Genomic DNA, 17,453 nt, shown 5'->3' with positions numbered 1-17,453 from the left:
TTTACGAAAAGGAACACTACAATTCTAGAACTTTCCACAAAAATATTCGTATAGCTCTTCTCACTGTCACAGAGCATAATCAGCAGCTACACTTCAAGCTACTAAGAACGTTAAGCACAATGCAGTACATAGCGCATCTAAAAGGCGAAGGTCTCACGGAGATCAATAATTCGAATTCATCTATGAACTAACAACTGAGAAACTAATGCTCTCTCCGATCTTATATAATAGGTCATTCTCTAGTATACCTTCCATTTCTCGAAATTATCTCGCATATGAGGGCCGGATTTTGTTATAGTTACGTTTGTTATAGTTCAATTACAATTATTCAATTACAGTACCACTTGTGTCTATAAGAGACTAGATGAAAACGTCGCCAAATGGCAGCCAAATGTGATGACTTTGGGCAACAAAAATTGGTTGCTCAAACTGTCGCCAGTTTTGTGATATCTCGCCAATTTAGCCAGATAACTATTTACTTAATGTTAACTAAACTTGCTACTGCAGTCTTATTTTTCCGACAGAGCTTCGTCTCTTTCAAGCAGTTCGTGTTACATTATACAAAAAATACTGCAATTTCACATATAATTTCACTAAAATTATTTATATATGTATAAAATTTGTAACAATATAGACACTGCCTATTAAAAAATTCAAAAACGGTATGTATATTTGGGAAACAAAGATAGTACGGTTAAGAAAATAACGGTATCAAAATTCTAAATAAAGCATTGAAGGTTTTGACACTTCCTTAATCGAGAAGAAAATTCGAGCAACTGAACAACATGTCTTTCACGCCATCTGCTGCCTTCGTGCTTCTGTCCCGTTAAAGTGCAAGCCTAATTAATATTCATCGTGATACTGCGCTGGGAGTTATTAACTGTAGAAGAATTTAAAACCTTGAGAGAAGTATTAATCAGTCTTAAGCTGGAAAATGTTTCCAAAAGAACCAAATAGAATCACATCCGGATGAGGCCGCTCCTGGGGGTGCTTAGGTGTGGCTACGCCGGACACATTCTGGGAGTGGTGTCGTTTTTTGCTAATTAAGTTGCCAGTCGGAATGATAGCCATTCAGGCGTTGCCCGTGGAGGCGAATATAAATCGGGGATTTTAAATCCGTCTCACCGTTAATGAAAAGATCAGTAGGGGACCCCCTTATTGTTAATTTAGGTTAAGAACATCGTAATAGAAGAAATATATTTTATGTGTTTTATTGCATTTTTAAGTCATTTTTTTTCGTCTTAATTGTAAAAAAATATAGCAGGCATGCAAATTTCCTTAGTTATACGATAAAAATGTTATTATTAACTTGACTCATAATTCATTACACTTGAAACTATTAACTAACTATTAACTTGGAATATTTAGTGCTGAAGCTTGTATTTTATCATTGTAGGTTGAGCAATACAATTTAATTCCTTATTATACATATTTATATCAATGTATTAGGATTACTATTTTGGGAAAATAGGTTACTTTTTAAGTAATCATAAAGCTGTTGATTATTTGCTCACCAGGTTTTTGTAATTGTGAGCTATGTACGATTAAGAACAATTAAGCGCATTTTATGGCAATCAACAGTTTCATAACTTACTGATAATTACAAGAATTTATTTCAGTGTTCTGAACTTTACATTTTGATTCATTATATTTGTCGCTGTGAACCATTATACAAATCATAACACAAGAACGTGATATAAAATCTACTCTGTTAACATTTCTGTAACCAAAGTAACCTAGAAATTACTCCAAGGTACCTAGTACTTTTTTAATTTTCCAAAGAAAACCAAGAAAAGAGATATTTGTGTCTAGATTCTCCAGCGTCTATGTCCACAGTTCGTAATTAGAGGGTTATAATACCACATAGTGATAACACAGTCTTTTTGTGCATAAGCTAGTTCCTGGCACTAGCTCTGCAGTTTGTAGTCGATATTTAAACTTCTGTTGGAGCGTTCACTCTTTTACACTGGAATCAGTGTAATTCCCAATAGGACTGGGACTTTTCAGCAGAACGTATCATGTTAACAATCCTACGTTATAAAAACTGATATAAAAGCATCTTATAATCGTTAGGAAAGCTCTATGGTCGACATCGAGGACACAGAACAATACAGCCTCGAAAGCAAGGAGCCAAGCCTCTATAACTCACAGCCATAGAATCGTAGATCCACAGAACACTAACTTCCCATTCTGCTTCCGCTTATAACGCAGCCCCGCTGAAGTAGCAAATGGCAGATCTATATATCACTGTCTTTGATTGAAGATCCATAAATGGGGCTAATGATATCAGCTTGTTCTGGAAATTCTATAGGACTTTTCCCATTTTCATCAGGTAAAACCTTTTCATAGGTCAATTTTCCATCCCAATTTTAAGAAAAAAATTCACCGCAGTCTCCCTTGCTTTTTGACCTCATGGATTCCTGCGCCCAAGTGGATGACGTGAGACTTGTGCCTCGTGTGCTTAGAAACATGTTTGGTAGAATATCGTAATTATAATTATATACGATGCTGATGCATTTAAATGAAACCCTAACCTGCACATTTTCAAACAAAAACGAATATACCGTGTTTACTCGAGTAATAATTGAACTGTTTTTTGTTAATTTTCGTTGCAAAAGCCTAAGTGCGACTATTATGCGGGAAAATTTACTGCACAATATTGTACACTTTTGACGATTTTTTTCGGCTTCAAAACGAGGGTGCGGCTATTACGCGTGTAAACACGGTGAATTGCAACTGCCAAAAATTATTCTTATGTCTTAAAAGATTTTGTTCTTTAAATGTATAACAAAATTTAGCTTAAGTAGGTTGTTTCAATAATATACTTTGAAATATTTCTTTGACTAAAATTGTGCATTACATGAAAAATTATTAACTATTATACAGCACGTATCAAATTTGGTTATCTTAAAAAAACTTATTTTCTCATGTAAGTTTTATTAGATTATGATCCTTCAGTGGCTGTAATTTCTTATAACATGCTATACAGGAACATTTAGTATGTCAAAATGGGAATAGGAAAATTTATATAGCAATTCTCGAAAGCACAAACGTGCATTAAAAACAAACTGAGTACCAAATTCATAGAAATGATTAATTTATAGCAAAGTTTGCAATGCCTCAAAACTCGTAGACAGAATTTTTTACATTAAAATGCACGAAACCCAAATTAATCATGAATCAGCTAAAAAGATTCAAATTTTTAAATATTGAGCTTCTGGTTTTAGAATATGGATTTTATAAACCCTTATTATACGAACACTGGATGAAGTGAAATTTTTGATCACAAGTGCATCTCTGCATTCATATAGATAAGGTGAAACTCGACAGGAAAATTTTATGTTCACGTCGCCCTGATTATAATATATTGTAAAAGATTGTATCTGTATTTTGTCTCTTTTACTGTCAAAAAACGAAATGCATTTTAAAAATTGCAATGTTAAATAAAAATATTAAGAATCTACCATATGCATTATACCTACATTACCATATATACTATATGTATACTACCATATATACTATATGTCTGCAATATATACTATATATATATATTGCCATATATACCATATGTCTATAATATATACTATTTATATATTAAATTATAACTAATAATATAAAACGAACTTAACAAACTCATCCTCCGCAAACTACTGCAAAGAGTTAATTAGTAAATAACTTAAATTAAAAATAATTAAAACTAAACAGAACTAAACAGACAAAATAGATGTAGCAAAAATGTAAAGTAATGATATTGCCATTGCTATATTGTAAGAACATCTTGCTTTTATTAAAATTAAAATTAGAAAAATATAAAAAAATTAAAATAGCAAAACAAACGTTTAATAAAAAACATATGAAATGGAAATCAAAATAAAAATGCACACAGAAAAGTTATTCTATTATTAAAAGTTTGTTTTGCGATTTTGATTTTTATATTTTTCTTATTTTAATCAAAAGCAAAATGGCTTTACAATTTTAATAATAGCAATATCATTACTTACAACTTTTTTGCTAAATTTCTTTTGCCTGTTTAGTATTAATTATTTTCACCTTGCGTTACGTATATATGTATATGTGTACGTGTTTTTAACTAAAAGGAAGATGCCAACATTTTTTACTTCCCCTTTCTACAATTTTATGAAATATATTATTAGTATATAAGTCACTTTGTTTAAAATTTCGTGGTCTGTAGTTGATAATTTCTCTTTGTAAATACTTTACAATCATCGCAACTACAGGTACTTAATTCCAATACATACAAAACAGCAAATAACAGAAAACGCAAGATAAAGTAAGATATGAGTGCAACATACATAAGCATGGTCAAAATTTATTATTATACACTTTAAGATAACTTCCCATAACGTAACAATAAAATATACTACAGTTTAAACTGCATTACATATGTGTTACTAAATTGCAGAAAAGCAAATTACGCTGTACACTACAATGTACTATCGCTATGTTTCTCATAAGGATAGAAATAAAGGATTCTACAATTTTAGACTAATTCTTCTAGTGTGAAACGATGAATTGTATTCCCTGTATTATATAAGGGTGAAATTATTATTTGAGTTACTATATTTGTGTATTATGATTCGGTGGGCATTTACGAAACTAAATATTTTGCTTTCGTCATGCTGCAAAATGCTGATAACTGAAACCGTGGATATCGAATGAAATAATAAGAGACGCTGTTGAAGTTGTTTATATTTGATTTAAATCCACGCATCTGGACATTTTCTCTTATAATATTAAATAGAAACATGCGAATAATGTAATAAATAACTCGGATTGGTCAAACAACCAAATAAAAATAAATTAGGCAAGAAGTATTTATTAACCGAATATTATATTGTAAACTGACAACAAACAGTAATATAAATTAATTCTTAAACTTGACTGAAATTTTTACCTCTTAAAATACCATGTAAAAGTGAAGCTGTTTTCCGCACTTTTTAAAAAAATATTTTAAATTAAAAAGCGATAAATAGTGTGATAAGAGATATAAATAGTGTGATACTGGAGATAAATAAGGTTAAATAGAGCAAGAAAATGACACTGCAACGTTTCAGTAGTCTCCAAGGATGCACATAAAAATATATGATAATTCTAAGTATGGTTGAGTAATATTATTGTGCTAAGTAACTTGATAATTCTAGTATTTTACGATTTATCAGAATTTATCAGTTTAAGGTATTAAGAAATTTGTTACGAGTTTGATATACTTGTTTTCGGTGTTTAATATGTATGATATTTTACTCGTGTGTGTTGTATAATTTGAGGAAGAACTCGCATTAATTACACATAGGTAATTCTGCTGAAAGAGAACACGAAAGAAAGGTAATGAATGCAATGAAATCCTCAGATGGTTTATCTTAAATTGCAAAATACTGTATAAATCAAATATGAAGGATGAGTGCTACAATCTTCAGCTAACCTTACCTCCCTTCCAGTGTCCATGTATTCTTTAACAAACATGTTGTTGTCCCCCAGATTTGCCTGATTAATACCGAGGCAAACAGGCTGTTTGTTCACAAATTTACTTATGTGTAGTGTGAACGCCAGTTAATTTCACTCAGAAAATCCTACACGAAACATGTTTTCGTCTTAACTTTAGTGTACTTTGTCATAATTCAGTCGATCCGAAAATGTAATTTACAACGTACTGAAAGAAGTCAAAGTGCTAGTGCGTTTTGCTGTTGTAATTTTCTTTCAAGTATAAGATATATATCAAGATAAGCTTAAGATATATCAAGTATGAGACATACGCAATATGTATCTTATCCCTCCATTACATTTTCGAACTGAAAGCTATTTAGATAGATTGGATATTGTGCACAGATGACTGGAAATGACATCTTCATGGTATTTGTTTAGTTTGTTCAAATGTATGCTATTTTATCATTCGAATGTTCTCCAATTAAAAATTCTTTTTGCTTCCTAGTGCACTGACTCACTCTCCCTGCTACAGGCGAGGTGACGCACCCCTTCACATAGAGCTCACTTTCCGAACGAACACCTGTTGCAACACCTGGAGTGAAATTAATCATCTTGGACTCAGAATAGGCGACAGCTATTTGCCCATAAGAGAAAATATTAATTATGTTTCTATGCTTCTAATACGGCACTTAATGCTTACTTTATCTGTTTTTGTAATTGTTTTTCAGTCCTCTAGTCTTAGCTGGTTTATCTTTAAATCTTAAGAAGATACATAAATAAAACATAAATCCTCTTCATTTAAAACATGTGCATTTGGACCATTGTGAATTGAATTATTAATTTTATTATTATAAAGGGCTATTTATATCACGGATACTGTTTTCGAATTACAGAAAGAGGAATCAAAGTCAAATTTATTATTTTAATTTTATTCAGATTGTTATTGTAATTATTCAAATATAACTTTTTTCAGTTTCCGAACGAGAAGTTGTTTTACAAGTATCTCTTTCAAGATGTTTATTGCTTTTAATTAGCGGAGCTGCTGTCCCATAAAAATAAAAAGTATTGCTTCTTGAGCGAAATATTTGCTAGAAGCCTGGCGCACAAGCGACTGACTGAAATAATTGCGAGATTTTGAGTAAGAAAATCTCTTCTTCACTAAACAAACGTGTAAGTCATCCAGCAGCGATAGTTTATGATGTGTAATATCAAAACAAGTATTTTTTCTTATCATTTGGCATTTTTCTATTTAACTGATTGTTTTAAATATACGATTTTATGTTCTATATTATGAATTCCTGGGGTATTAATTCTTGATTGGTTGGCTAATCGTAATTACTTTGCTTAAAATTGTATTGTAAACTAAAACGAAGCACGACACGATTGTTATTTAAATTTCCCATTTTCAGACTGGAATTTAAAATTTTTCTTTCGATTCTGTACATTCCGTGCTTCTGTTTGCTTGTCATACATCCTCCTCATAACGTAACATTTGTAATAGAAATGTTGTTAGGAATTAAAGCAATTTGGTAGAAAACTATCACTAAAAATATCTATATTAAGTACATCAATTTGTTCAGAACATTTATTTGCCTTGGCTTATAAATTTTTGAACATCATTTCAGTAATAAATTAATATTTTGTAGCTCATTTAACATTTTTTAATATTATTAGCTAATTTAAAAAACTTTTTGAATACATGTGCATTAATGTGTTTTGTATACGTATGTATACATATTTTGAAATTTTACAATTCAGATTTTAAAATAGATAACTTAATTGGTAAATGATTTGAATATGGTACGTTTATAAAACTGCTTTAATAAACAAATAAAAAAAAAAGAAAATCGGAAAGGTTTCAGATTTTAAATTACGTCCAAAGGAGCGTTTTTTTAACATTTTGTGTGTCACATTTATTTATTAAATATCATGTTCTTCGCACTTAAACCATAAAATTCAGTTCAAGAGCAATATCGCAAAATAACTCTAAATTGAGCATATCTTTAAAATTTCCGATACACAGTCTCACGCGCTGGAGATAAAAATGTTTTTTTTCTGTACAATGTTGCCATTGCTTGCTTTGAAATTCTGGAGTTTGTTAATCAAAAATTCGTTTACAAAAGATGACAAATTGTTACAAAATATGAAAAAGTTTTACAAAATATGAAATCGGTAATAACACAAATTCCAAATTTCAAATTTGGACTTCCAGATGCCCATATTCACAGTAGGATTGCGTGATTAAAAATCTGATGGCTCTAGGTACCGTTGTTTTTTCACAATGCAAGAAATATACATATATTTATGCAGATTCTTCATTTTTTAATTTCTTCAAATATAATAATATAGGGCTATAGTATTTGGTGGCAACAATTTGAAAAGTGAAACGGACATTCAGAGTGATTCGACGCAAAATCACAAAACGAAAACAATAGTCCCTCAGGGACAAAGCCCTTTTGACCTAATATTAAATCCAATATATAATAATATATCCTTTGCATAAAGGCGATTTTAAATGTCCAAGAAATAACTTATCAACCCGAGTCAATAAAGCCGTTTGTTTTTTAGACATTTTTCATATTATTTTCGGTGTCTGAAGAAAATATCCCTGCAAGTACATCGCAGACGAAAACGTAGAGGAGAAAACAAAGGCAGGGCGAAAACGTCGCAGTTCTAAAACATCGTGGTACAAAATAACGTCATCAAAAATAAAGCAGTTCAAAAACTTCGCACTTTTAAAACATTTCCATCGAAATTAACGTGGTAAAAAATAAATCACCTACAAATAATAATAAACATCGCAGACATGGGGGTTTAAGGCTTTAAAAATTCGCATATTAAAATAACGAATTGTGTGTACAAGAAGGAATGAGGAATATTTTTCTTTCATATTTTATAATTTTGAAAGAACTAATAATTTTTTGCTAAACAAATAAGAAGAAAATAAGCATTAAAAAAACGAAAATGAGTAGATAAATAATGGTAGTACAGCTGCTAATAGAAGTTTAAACTTATATAATTAATTAGCAAAGGTTATTATTAATTAATGTCTTTTTATAAAGTTTTATGTGTAACATTTCATGAAAAATAAAGTTTAAAAATGATTAGAAAATGGAAGATGATGTAGATACTTCTATTAATATTGTTTAATTAATTATAAATTATGAAATTCTGTTAACTTATTAATTTTCTACTCATTTTTGATTTTTGTATACTTTTCTTACGTTTTCATAAAAAAAAAGTTTGGTTTTTCTATACTTAAGTTTCCTTCTTACGTTTTCCTGAAAAAATTATTAGTTACGAGTAATTCGAAAATTTAAAAGATAAAATTATTCCTCATTTCTTCTGTTGCTCACAAATCAGATGCGAATACGCATTTACACCTTTTAAAGTCTAGAAAAAGTAGGTCTGCGATGTTAGCGTTATGTGATGATGTGTAGGTGCTTTATTTTTTAGCATGATATTTTTGCCGATGATGTTTTGAAAAACGATGTTTTAAATCTGCGATGTTTTCTCCTTGCTTTCTTTTTTGGCACGATATTTTGTACGATGATGTTTTCGCCTTCCATTGTTTTCTCCGCGACGTTTACGCCTGTAACCAATATTTTAGAACCTGTAACCATTATAATTTATATTTCAGACATCACCTTAATTTTTACGGTTGCGTAAGCGATAGAAAAAAAATGAACCTTTTAAGTGGTCAAATAATAACATAGATGTCCTTAAAACAAATTTTGCTGTCTCGTTTAGAATTGATGTAATTAGTTTTATATATTATTTAATATTTTGTGAAAAATTTGACGCATATACCATAAACAAAAAGAGCATCCGCAGTCTGGCATATAAAAAGCACGGTTCAGACATTTCTATGATTTTACTTCTCTCTTTAACTCATCATTTCTTACATAATATCATAACCGCGATGAAAATTGTGTCAGAGATAGCAACAGCAACATCACCAGGTATCTCATTAAATTAGTTATTAAAAGCGCAATTTTGTGCCAGCTCAGTTTCTCTTGAGATTCAAACGCGGAATAAATTTAAATTCTTTGGCTGAATGCCAAGAAGATTTGTTACAGAATAATAATTTGATGTCTGAAATTTGTGCAGCAAGAATGTTTTCAAATAAACTTTCTACCAGTATATTATGTTTAAATTCAAACATACTTCATTTAATTATATTTGCAAGACTTCCGTATGAGTTTCTGCTGAAGGCTGGGAAACTGATTTACCTCGTGTATAAACTCATCATAAATGCTGTTTAATTTAAGATCAGATTTTCTTGATGAATCATATTAAGTAAACAGTTGTGAACTGATACGGCGACATTATGAGTTATTGCTTTACAAAGCTTTCGCATCCAATCCACAACATCGGTGTATCACATCATTCAGTTCCTACTCAGAATTTCGAAAGGAATTTGAATGGACGCCTGGTGACAGAAGTGTGACACTTAGTGAATAACGCTAATAGGAAAAAAAAAAGGACAGGATAAGGGAGATACCGCCCACATCCAAATTCCGGCTCAAAGTGTCGAATCGATGAGACGCGCTCTCTTGTAACGATGAAGAACGATGATCGATGAGTTTGTCATCGGGCACCGACCCAAGAAGGCGACAAATTAGTCAAAGTCTTCATCAGGAGTCGACATCCACTTTAAAAGAATGAGACTGGAAGACGGATGCCTCCCGGAACTTCCGATTTCGGATGATGTCCAAATCACTGCACCAGAGAATGAAGTAAGATAAAATAAAAGAAGGAATTCATTTTAAGGATTGCTTCATTTATTTGTTATCTTTTACTATTGTTAGCAATGCTGTCGAAGCTCAGTTTCCATTTATCAATGGCTCCCATCAAGGAAAGCTGACTAATAAATGATAATGGTAAAAGTGTTTGTTTGGGGAAATACATCCGTCACTTAATGAGTTCAGAAGATTTCTCTGGGAGCTAAAGCTAAGCTGAAAGGTGCAATGTCAGGCTGTTTAAGTAGAACTGAGGGTTTCTGTTTTCTTTGCTATTAAGCCAAGAGCAGAAAGATCAGTTCAGAAATTTCTTTAATAGAAGTGACAAGAAACAGGACACATCTCTACATGCAGTCATTAGATTAAATAAATTTAGCAAAGTACCTGAAATGTTAAAATAGTTCTTCTCTGTTCTCTATAGCACGATGGTTTCATCGTGCGTTTTTTACAGTAGTGTTTTAAAAGTTTCGAGCTATGCTGTAAATTAACACATTTAAAATTTGGGCAGTACTTAAACGTATCTTGTGATATTCAGCTGACAGTAGCATTAAGATTATAAAAAGAAACAAATATGGTTCAAAATTATAAAAACATCAAAAATGAATTTCCAACCTTGTTTTAATCTCTGGGTAGTAGTGTAGTAAAACAAAGGGGGAATCAAACTAACGAAAAGCTAAACTAGTTTTATATGACGAAATGTTTATCTTTATGTATATCGTATTGCCTATTTAAAATGAATTCTATATTAACCTCACTATATCTTCCCAGAAGTTTTTCAACGTTGGATTCCAAACCATCTTGACTGCTTTATTATATTCACTCACTGATTAGGAAGTTTAATCGTTGTAATATAAAAAAAATCTGATGTGGACACCATATGACTACGACGACCTATTAAATTATAACATTTTTTTTTTGTCCTTCACTCAACCTTATCTCCTCGAGTTTCATTAGAGATATATTTCTCATTCAATCAGTTCAGTTCTCACTTAATGGCAGCGCAAAAATACATAAAAACTTAAAACATCTTCATTAAAAAGTAAAAAGCACACACGCACACACACACACACACACACACACACAAAAAAAAAAAAAAAAAAAAAACATAAAACACGAAATACAGTTAAAAAAAGTTAGAAAAACAATTTTTTCACAATTGAATTTAGAGTTTCTGTACAATACAAGCGATTTTGCCAGCGGGTAGGAAGCCAGATTTTTCGGTGCACAGAACTGGAAGATTATATTTGGTCAAACTCGGCTAAAAAGACACTACAGTTGGCACAGAAACTGATTTAATTCACTCTTCTACTAACAGTTTCAAATTTAAACAAATGGGGTCTTCATTGTGCTTAGTAGCACTTTTAAAACAACTTTTGAATTTTTGATAATTCTACAACTATTGCATGCAGATTAACTAAAGACATAAAAACTATAACAGGAACATGAGAACAACATCATTCAATCACTTTTTTAAAGCAAAAATCCACAATTTATCAACATATAAGAATAACAAATCTGAACTCATATATATATATATATATACACATATGAGTTAAGATTTTATATATATATATATACACATATGAGTTCAGATTTTATATATATATATATATAAAGACATAATAAAATACGATTAGTGCTTTAAGAAAATAATTGGCGACCTCAAAATTAACGATTCTAGATTTTATGCTCTCACCCTAAATTCATCTGTTCTCCCAAATTCGAGATGCTTCCACGTTGCGTAACGCTTAATGCAGATACTTCTTCTCCAATCAAAATAATTGTAAATCAAAAAGTTTTAACTTGAACTGAAACTTTTGACTCGCTCTCTTCTTCCTTTCAATTGCTGCGAGCTTTTTCGCCTACGCTTTTCTCTTGGCAAGACACTTCTCATCCACGCTGCTGCTTACTTGCCTAAGATGATGTCGTACTTTAAAACCCGTGTACATGGAAATTATTGTATTCAACTAGAACTGAAAAATATCTTATCTGCAGAAAGGCGATCTCATGTGAATTATCCTACAGTAAAATTATGTTTCGAAATGGCCATATGTGAAAGTTTTTGGTTTATGCGTTAATCCTTCCATCTACACAGTAAAGCGTCTTCGAATGCCAGAAATTAAAGTACCTAACTCCTTCATTCTTAGGCAAGTAAGCAACAGCGTGGATGAGAGCATCTTGCCACGAGGAAAGCATAACGAAAGTCGCAGCAATTCAAAGGAAGAAGGGAGGAAGTCAAAAGCTTCAATTCGAGTTGAAAAAGTTTCGGTTTACAATTATTTTGATCGGACAAGAGGTATCTGCATTAAGCGTTACGTAACATGAAAAGATCTCGAATTTGCGAGACTAGATGAATTTAGGGAGAGAGCATAAAATCTAGAATCGTTAATTTTGAAGTCGCCAATTATCTTCTTAAAGCAGCTATCGCATTTTTTATATCTTATATATGTGTGTGTTTTGTCAGGTTGATTGCAACCAAAAAGGGAGGCGCACAACTATATTTTACAACAATCCCATATACAACATTTCAATGTTTTGACTTGTTTTTGGGTTATGCGAGATACATACGTACTTACGTACAGACGTCACGAAAAGAGGCTCTTCTGAATCCATTTTAAGTGCATTTTACAATTCGTTTTGAAACGAAAGTGTTCTTTATTCTGTTCTTTATTCTTTATTCTGTTTACGTGCAGATGTTACGCAAAAACATCGCTCAAATGAACTCTAGATAGGTCAATATAAATATTTTTGTTGAAATATGATACGCGAAAGTTTTCGCGATTCCTTTCCTTCCTTTACTTTGTGCAAGGAAATAAGAAGAAAAGAAAGGATATCTCTGATGCTTCCTACATTGAAAAAGCGCAAACATTCCATCAACAATTTTGACCTCATTTTTTGAGCTAAGTAATTTGGTGATTACCATTTACTGATAATGTTAGGTTTACTGTTCAAAAGCTAAAACTGATTAATTTGGCAGCACCACGTAATTGATTAAATATGTTAATTTACTCACACGTATCGAATGTCTGAAGTATCATCACATGTTATTACTGACTGCATTTCACGAGTTATGTCGAATGGCTCACGTTCCTTCTTCTTCTGCTGTCTAAAGGAAAATATAATTCAATTAACCAAAAGTAAATTGAAAATGATCTAATGTTATTTCAGCTAGCACATTTATTTTACACATAACACTCTTACTTCCTTTAAAAATGAACACACAGTACTAATAATAAATTAATAAGTAGCTACAAACAAAAAGTTGTGAACGGCATAGCTGAAAAAGAAAACAAATAATGATATACAAAATTTGTTAAAACGTAGAATTTTTAAAGTCTAATTAAGATTTTAACATTGCGTAAAGAGCTCAGAAGAAAGTTAGTTGTTTAAAGTATATCATTAAAATTTAGTTTGATATATATTTTTAAAATATAGTTTCGAGACATGTAATTAAACAAGAAATCTTAATTTAAAGTAAACATTTTAATAGAAGAAATTAACTAAGTTTAAAGAAACTTGTTGATGATTATATAAAGTTTATCAAAGCAATGATGAAATTATTAAGTCTAATTTTTCTCTGAAATCTTTATTTATCTTCGCACCAATTCTGTATAAGATCACTAACGGACGATTTAAGTCCGAATTTAAGTTATTATTAATCCGAATCATTAAATTTACACGAATTATTAAATTTAAACAACAAATTTGGGTTCTGCTGTCTGGGAATGAACTGGGGGCATGGGATTATCAGCCTTTTCACCACGTGTCATTTTGCATCACAAATTCGATCCACATACCATTCGTATGTACTTTACCATAGTCAACTAATTAATCCATTAAAGGTCAAAAAGTGAATTTTATCAAATGAACTAAATATTAAGTTGAACTAAAATATTAAATGTTGAATTCAAAGAATATTACGAATTGTGCATGCATCTCTACTATATAACCGTGGATAGGTTCTTACCGTGTAATGTGAAATAGTGTTATACGAGACAAGGAACCAATAGAAAATAAAGGGATATGTTCCGAAAGGCCTAAAAAAAAATATATATGTATTTTTAATGACAATCTCTATTAGCTCATTTTAATTCAATCATTTGGCTACGTGAAATGCCGTTTCTTCCTTTAATAAACGATTTAAAATTTGTATTTTCATCTCCAAAAAATAAATAAATAAACTTTTAAAAGTTGTTTTCTTAATATCAGACATAGCTAGGTATCGAAATATAATTTAGGAAAAAAAAGCTAATTAGTATTACACACCTCATCCCCCCTCCTTCTTTTTAGCCCAGAAGGACTATTATTCTCGAAACGACATTTTGCGTCGGTTCACTATAAACGTCCGTTTTACTTTTCAGATTGTTGTCCTCAAATATTGTCGCTCTCTATTGCATTTAAAGAGATTAAGCTTTAAAGAATCTGAATGAATGTGAGTATGATTATTGCAATGTGAAAAAACGACGGTAGCTAGAGCCATCAAATTTTGAATGACATAGTTCTCCACCCGAATATGGGTACTTGGAAGCCCGAATCTTGAATTTTGAATTTGGTTTATTGTCTATTTCATATTTTGTAAAACATGATAAATTTTTTGATTTAAAAACTCCACGATTTTAAAGCGAGTAGTGGCAACACTATACGGAACAAAATATTTTTATCTCCAGCGGGTGAGAATGTTTATCGGAAATTCTAAAGATATGGTTTTTAAAAATATTTTAAGGGATCTTTGCCCAAATACTCTCGAAACGGCTTTCAAAATATGCATATGTGTATAAATGAAAAACGGCCCTTTGGGCGTAATAATCTAAAATCTGTAAGCTTCCAGTTTTTTATTTATTTATTTATTTTTTTATTTTTTATTAGTCCAAAGGGATTTGAATCCCGAAGGACTATTAGTTTCGTTTTGGCATTTTGCGTCGGACTCATAAATGTCGGTTCACTTTTCAAACTGTTGCCACAAAATGTTAGAGTCCTGCATTATATTTGAAGAAATTAAATAATGAAAAATCTGCATAAATGTATGTATATTTCTCGTATTGTGATAAAACAACGGTACATAGAGTCATCGAATTTTGAATAACGTAATCCTCCAACGAATATGAGCATGTGAAAGACCAAATTTGAAATTTGAAATTTGTTTTATGATCGATTTCCTATTTTTTAAAACTTTGACGAATTTTTGATTAACAAACTCAAGGATTTCAAAGCGAGCAATGGCAACGTTGTGCAGAAAAAACATTTTTATCTCCAGCGCGTGAGTCTCTGTATCGGAAATTCTAAAGATATGCTCGTTTTAAAACTATTTTGCGATATTGCTGTTGCACTGGATCTTATGGTTTAAGTGCGAGGAACATGATATTTAATAAAGAAAGGTAACACACAAAATGTTAAAAAACGCCCCTTTGGACGTAATTTAAAATCTGAAACATTTCAGATTTTGTTTTTAGTCCAAAGGGGCTTAGTCCCTGAAGGACTATTGTTTTCGTTTTGCGATTTTGCGTCGGACTCATAAACGTCGGTTCACTTTTCAAACTGTTGCCACAAAATGTTAGAGTCCTGCATTATATTTGAAGAAATTAAATAATGAAAAATCTGTATAAATGATTGTCTATTTCTCGCATTGTGATAAAACAATGGTACATAGAGCCATCGAATTTTGAATGACGAAATCCTACTGCGAATATGGGCATCTGAAATCCCAAATTTGGAATTTGTTTTATTATAGATTTTATATTTTGTAAAACTTTAACGAATTTTTGATTTACAAACTCAATGCTTTAAAAGCGAGAAATGGCAACGTTATGTAGAAAAAAAAATACTTTTATCTCCAGCTCGCGAGACTGTGTATATCGGAAATTCTAAAGATATGCTTAATTTAACATTATTTTGCGATATTGCTCTTGAACTGAATTTTATGGTTTAAGTGCAAAGAACATGATATTTAATAAATAAAGGTAACACTCAAAACGTTAAAAAAACGCCCCTTTGGACGTAATTTAAATTGGACGTAATTTAATTTAAAATCTGAAACATTTCAGATTTTTTTTTTTTTTTTTAATTTATTTTTTTTTTAAATATATCTATAGTCCAAAGGGGCTTTGTTCCTGAAGGACTATTGTTTTCGTTTTGCAATTTTGCGTTGAATCACTATAAATATCCGTTTAACTTTTCAAACTGTTGCCACCAAATGATAGAGTCCTGCATTATATTTGAAGAAATTAAATAATAAAAAATATGCATAAATGTATGTATATTTCTCGCATTGTAATAAAACAACGGTACATAGAGCCATCGAATTTTGAATGACGCAATCCTACTGCGAATTTGGGCATCTGGAAGACCAAATTTAAAATTTGGAATTGTTTTTTGATTAAAAAACTGAAGAATTTCAAAGCGAACAATGGTAACACTCTACGGGGGGGGGGAACCTTTTTTATCTCCAGCGCACGAGACTGCGTATCGGAAATTCTAAAGACATGCTCATTTTAACGTTAGTTTGCGACATTGCTATTGAACTGAATTTTATGGTTTAAGCGCAGAGAACATGATATGTAATAAATAAAGGTAACACACAAAACATTAAACAAAAGCCCCTTTGGACGTAATTTAAAATCTGAAACCTTTCAGATATATATATATATTTTTTTTTTACTTTTTATTTTTTAAAATTTTATTTACTTATATTTATTTTTTAAGTTTCTTCCAAACTTACAGTTACGTAATTAATGCAGTCTACCAACTGAACGCGTGGAGCACAATATGTGTAAGTGATGGGCATGACTTAGTTTCAAATTTCGATGTGAGAGAATTCAGGTATTCCCGGAATTTATTTTATCTTGTGTGTATAAATAAATAGGTTATTACTTTAAACTGCGCACAACCGCATTGTAAGTAACTTAATTTTATAAATATTCAAAATAAAAATTATGTTATCCAAATATAGATGCATACGTAGATTGTTATACGTAGATTGCTTACACATATCCATTAACGGGCTAGTATGAAACCATGTTGCCGTTCTATAACAAGGGTTTCCTCAAATGTTTCCTAACATAAGAGCGAAGCCGTATTTTCAGAGGTATACGTATGCTTCGGTTTTAAGATCTAAAGAGAAAAGCTGCGACTTACAGAGTTATCTCAAAATTCAGTTTCATTTTAAGTCATAATAAAAACAGAAGTTTAAATTTTCATAAAGAAAGAAAGTTTACATAAAATGTGGGGTTTACATTTCTCGAACTTATAAATCTTAATTAATAACTTAATTAA

At 31.0% G+C, this 17,453-nt stretch overlaps 1 long non-coding RNA gene across 10 annotated transcripts in view; it reads right to left on the bottom strand.

Moving 5' to 3' along the window:
- The window catches only part of LOC118200087 (uncharacterized), a 730,533-nt gene that overhangs the window by 439,255 nt on the left and 273,825 nt on the right, over positions 1-17,453 (bottom strand). For 6 of the 10 annotated variants that reach the window (XR_015039757.1, XR_015039770.1, XR_015039753.1 and 3 more), the window contains exon 3: positions 13,198-13,290. The exons of the other annotated variants lie outside the window; for them this stretch is intronic. This is a non-coding gene — a long non-coding RNA (uncharacterized LOC118200087). The remainder of the gene's footprint in view (positions 1-13,197; positions 13,291-17,453) is intronic. 10 annotated transcript variants of the gene reach the window in all.

The sequence above is a fragment of the Stegodyphus dumicola genome, chromosome 1 (genome assembly GCF_044657685.1).
Source record: "Stegodyphus dumicola isolate Sdum_Otavi_A_Nest chromosome 1, ASM4465768v1".
In the NCBI taxonomy this organism is placed as follows: Eukaryota; Metazoa; Arthropoda; class Arachnida; order Araneae; family Eresidae; genus Stegodyphus; species Stegodyphus dumicola.
Note: the sequence above shows the minus strand (reverse complement) of the source record. Positions and strands in the feature narration are given on the sequence as shown.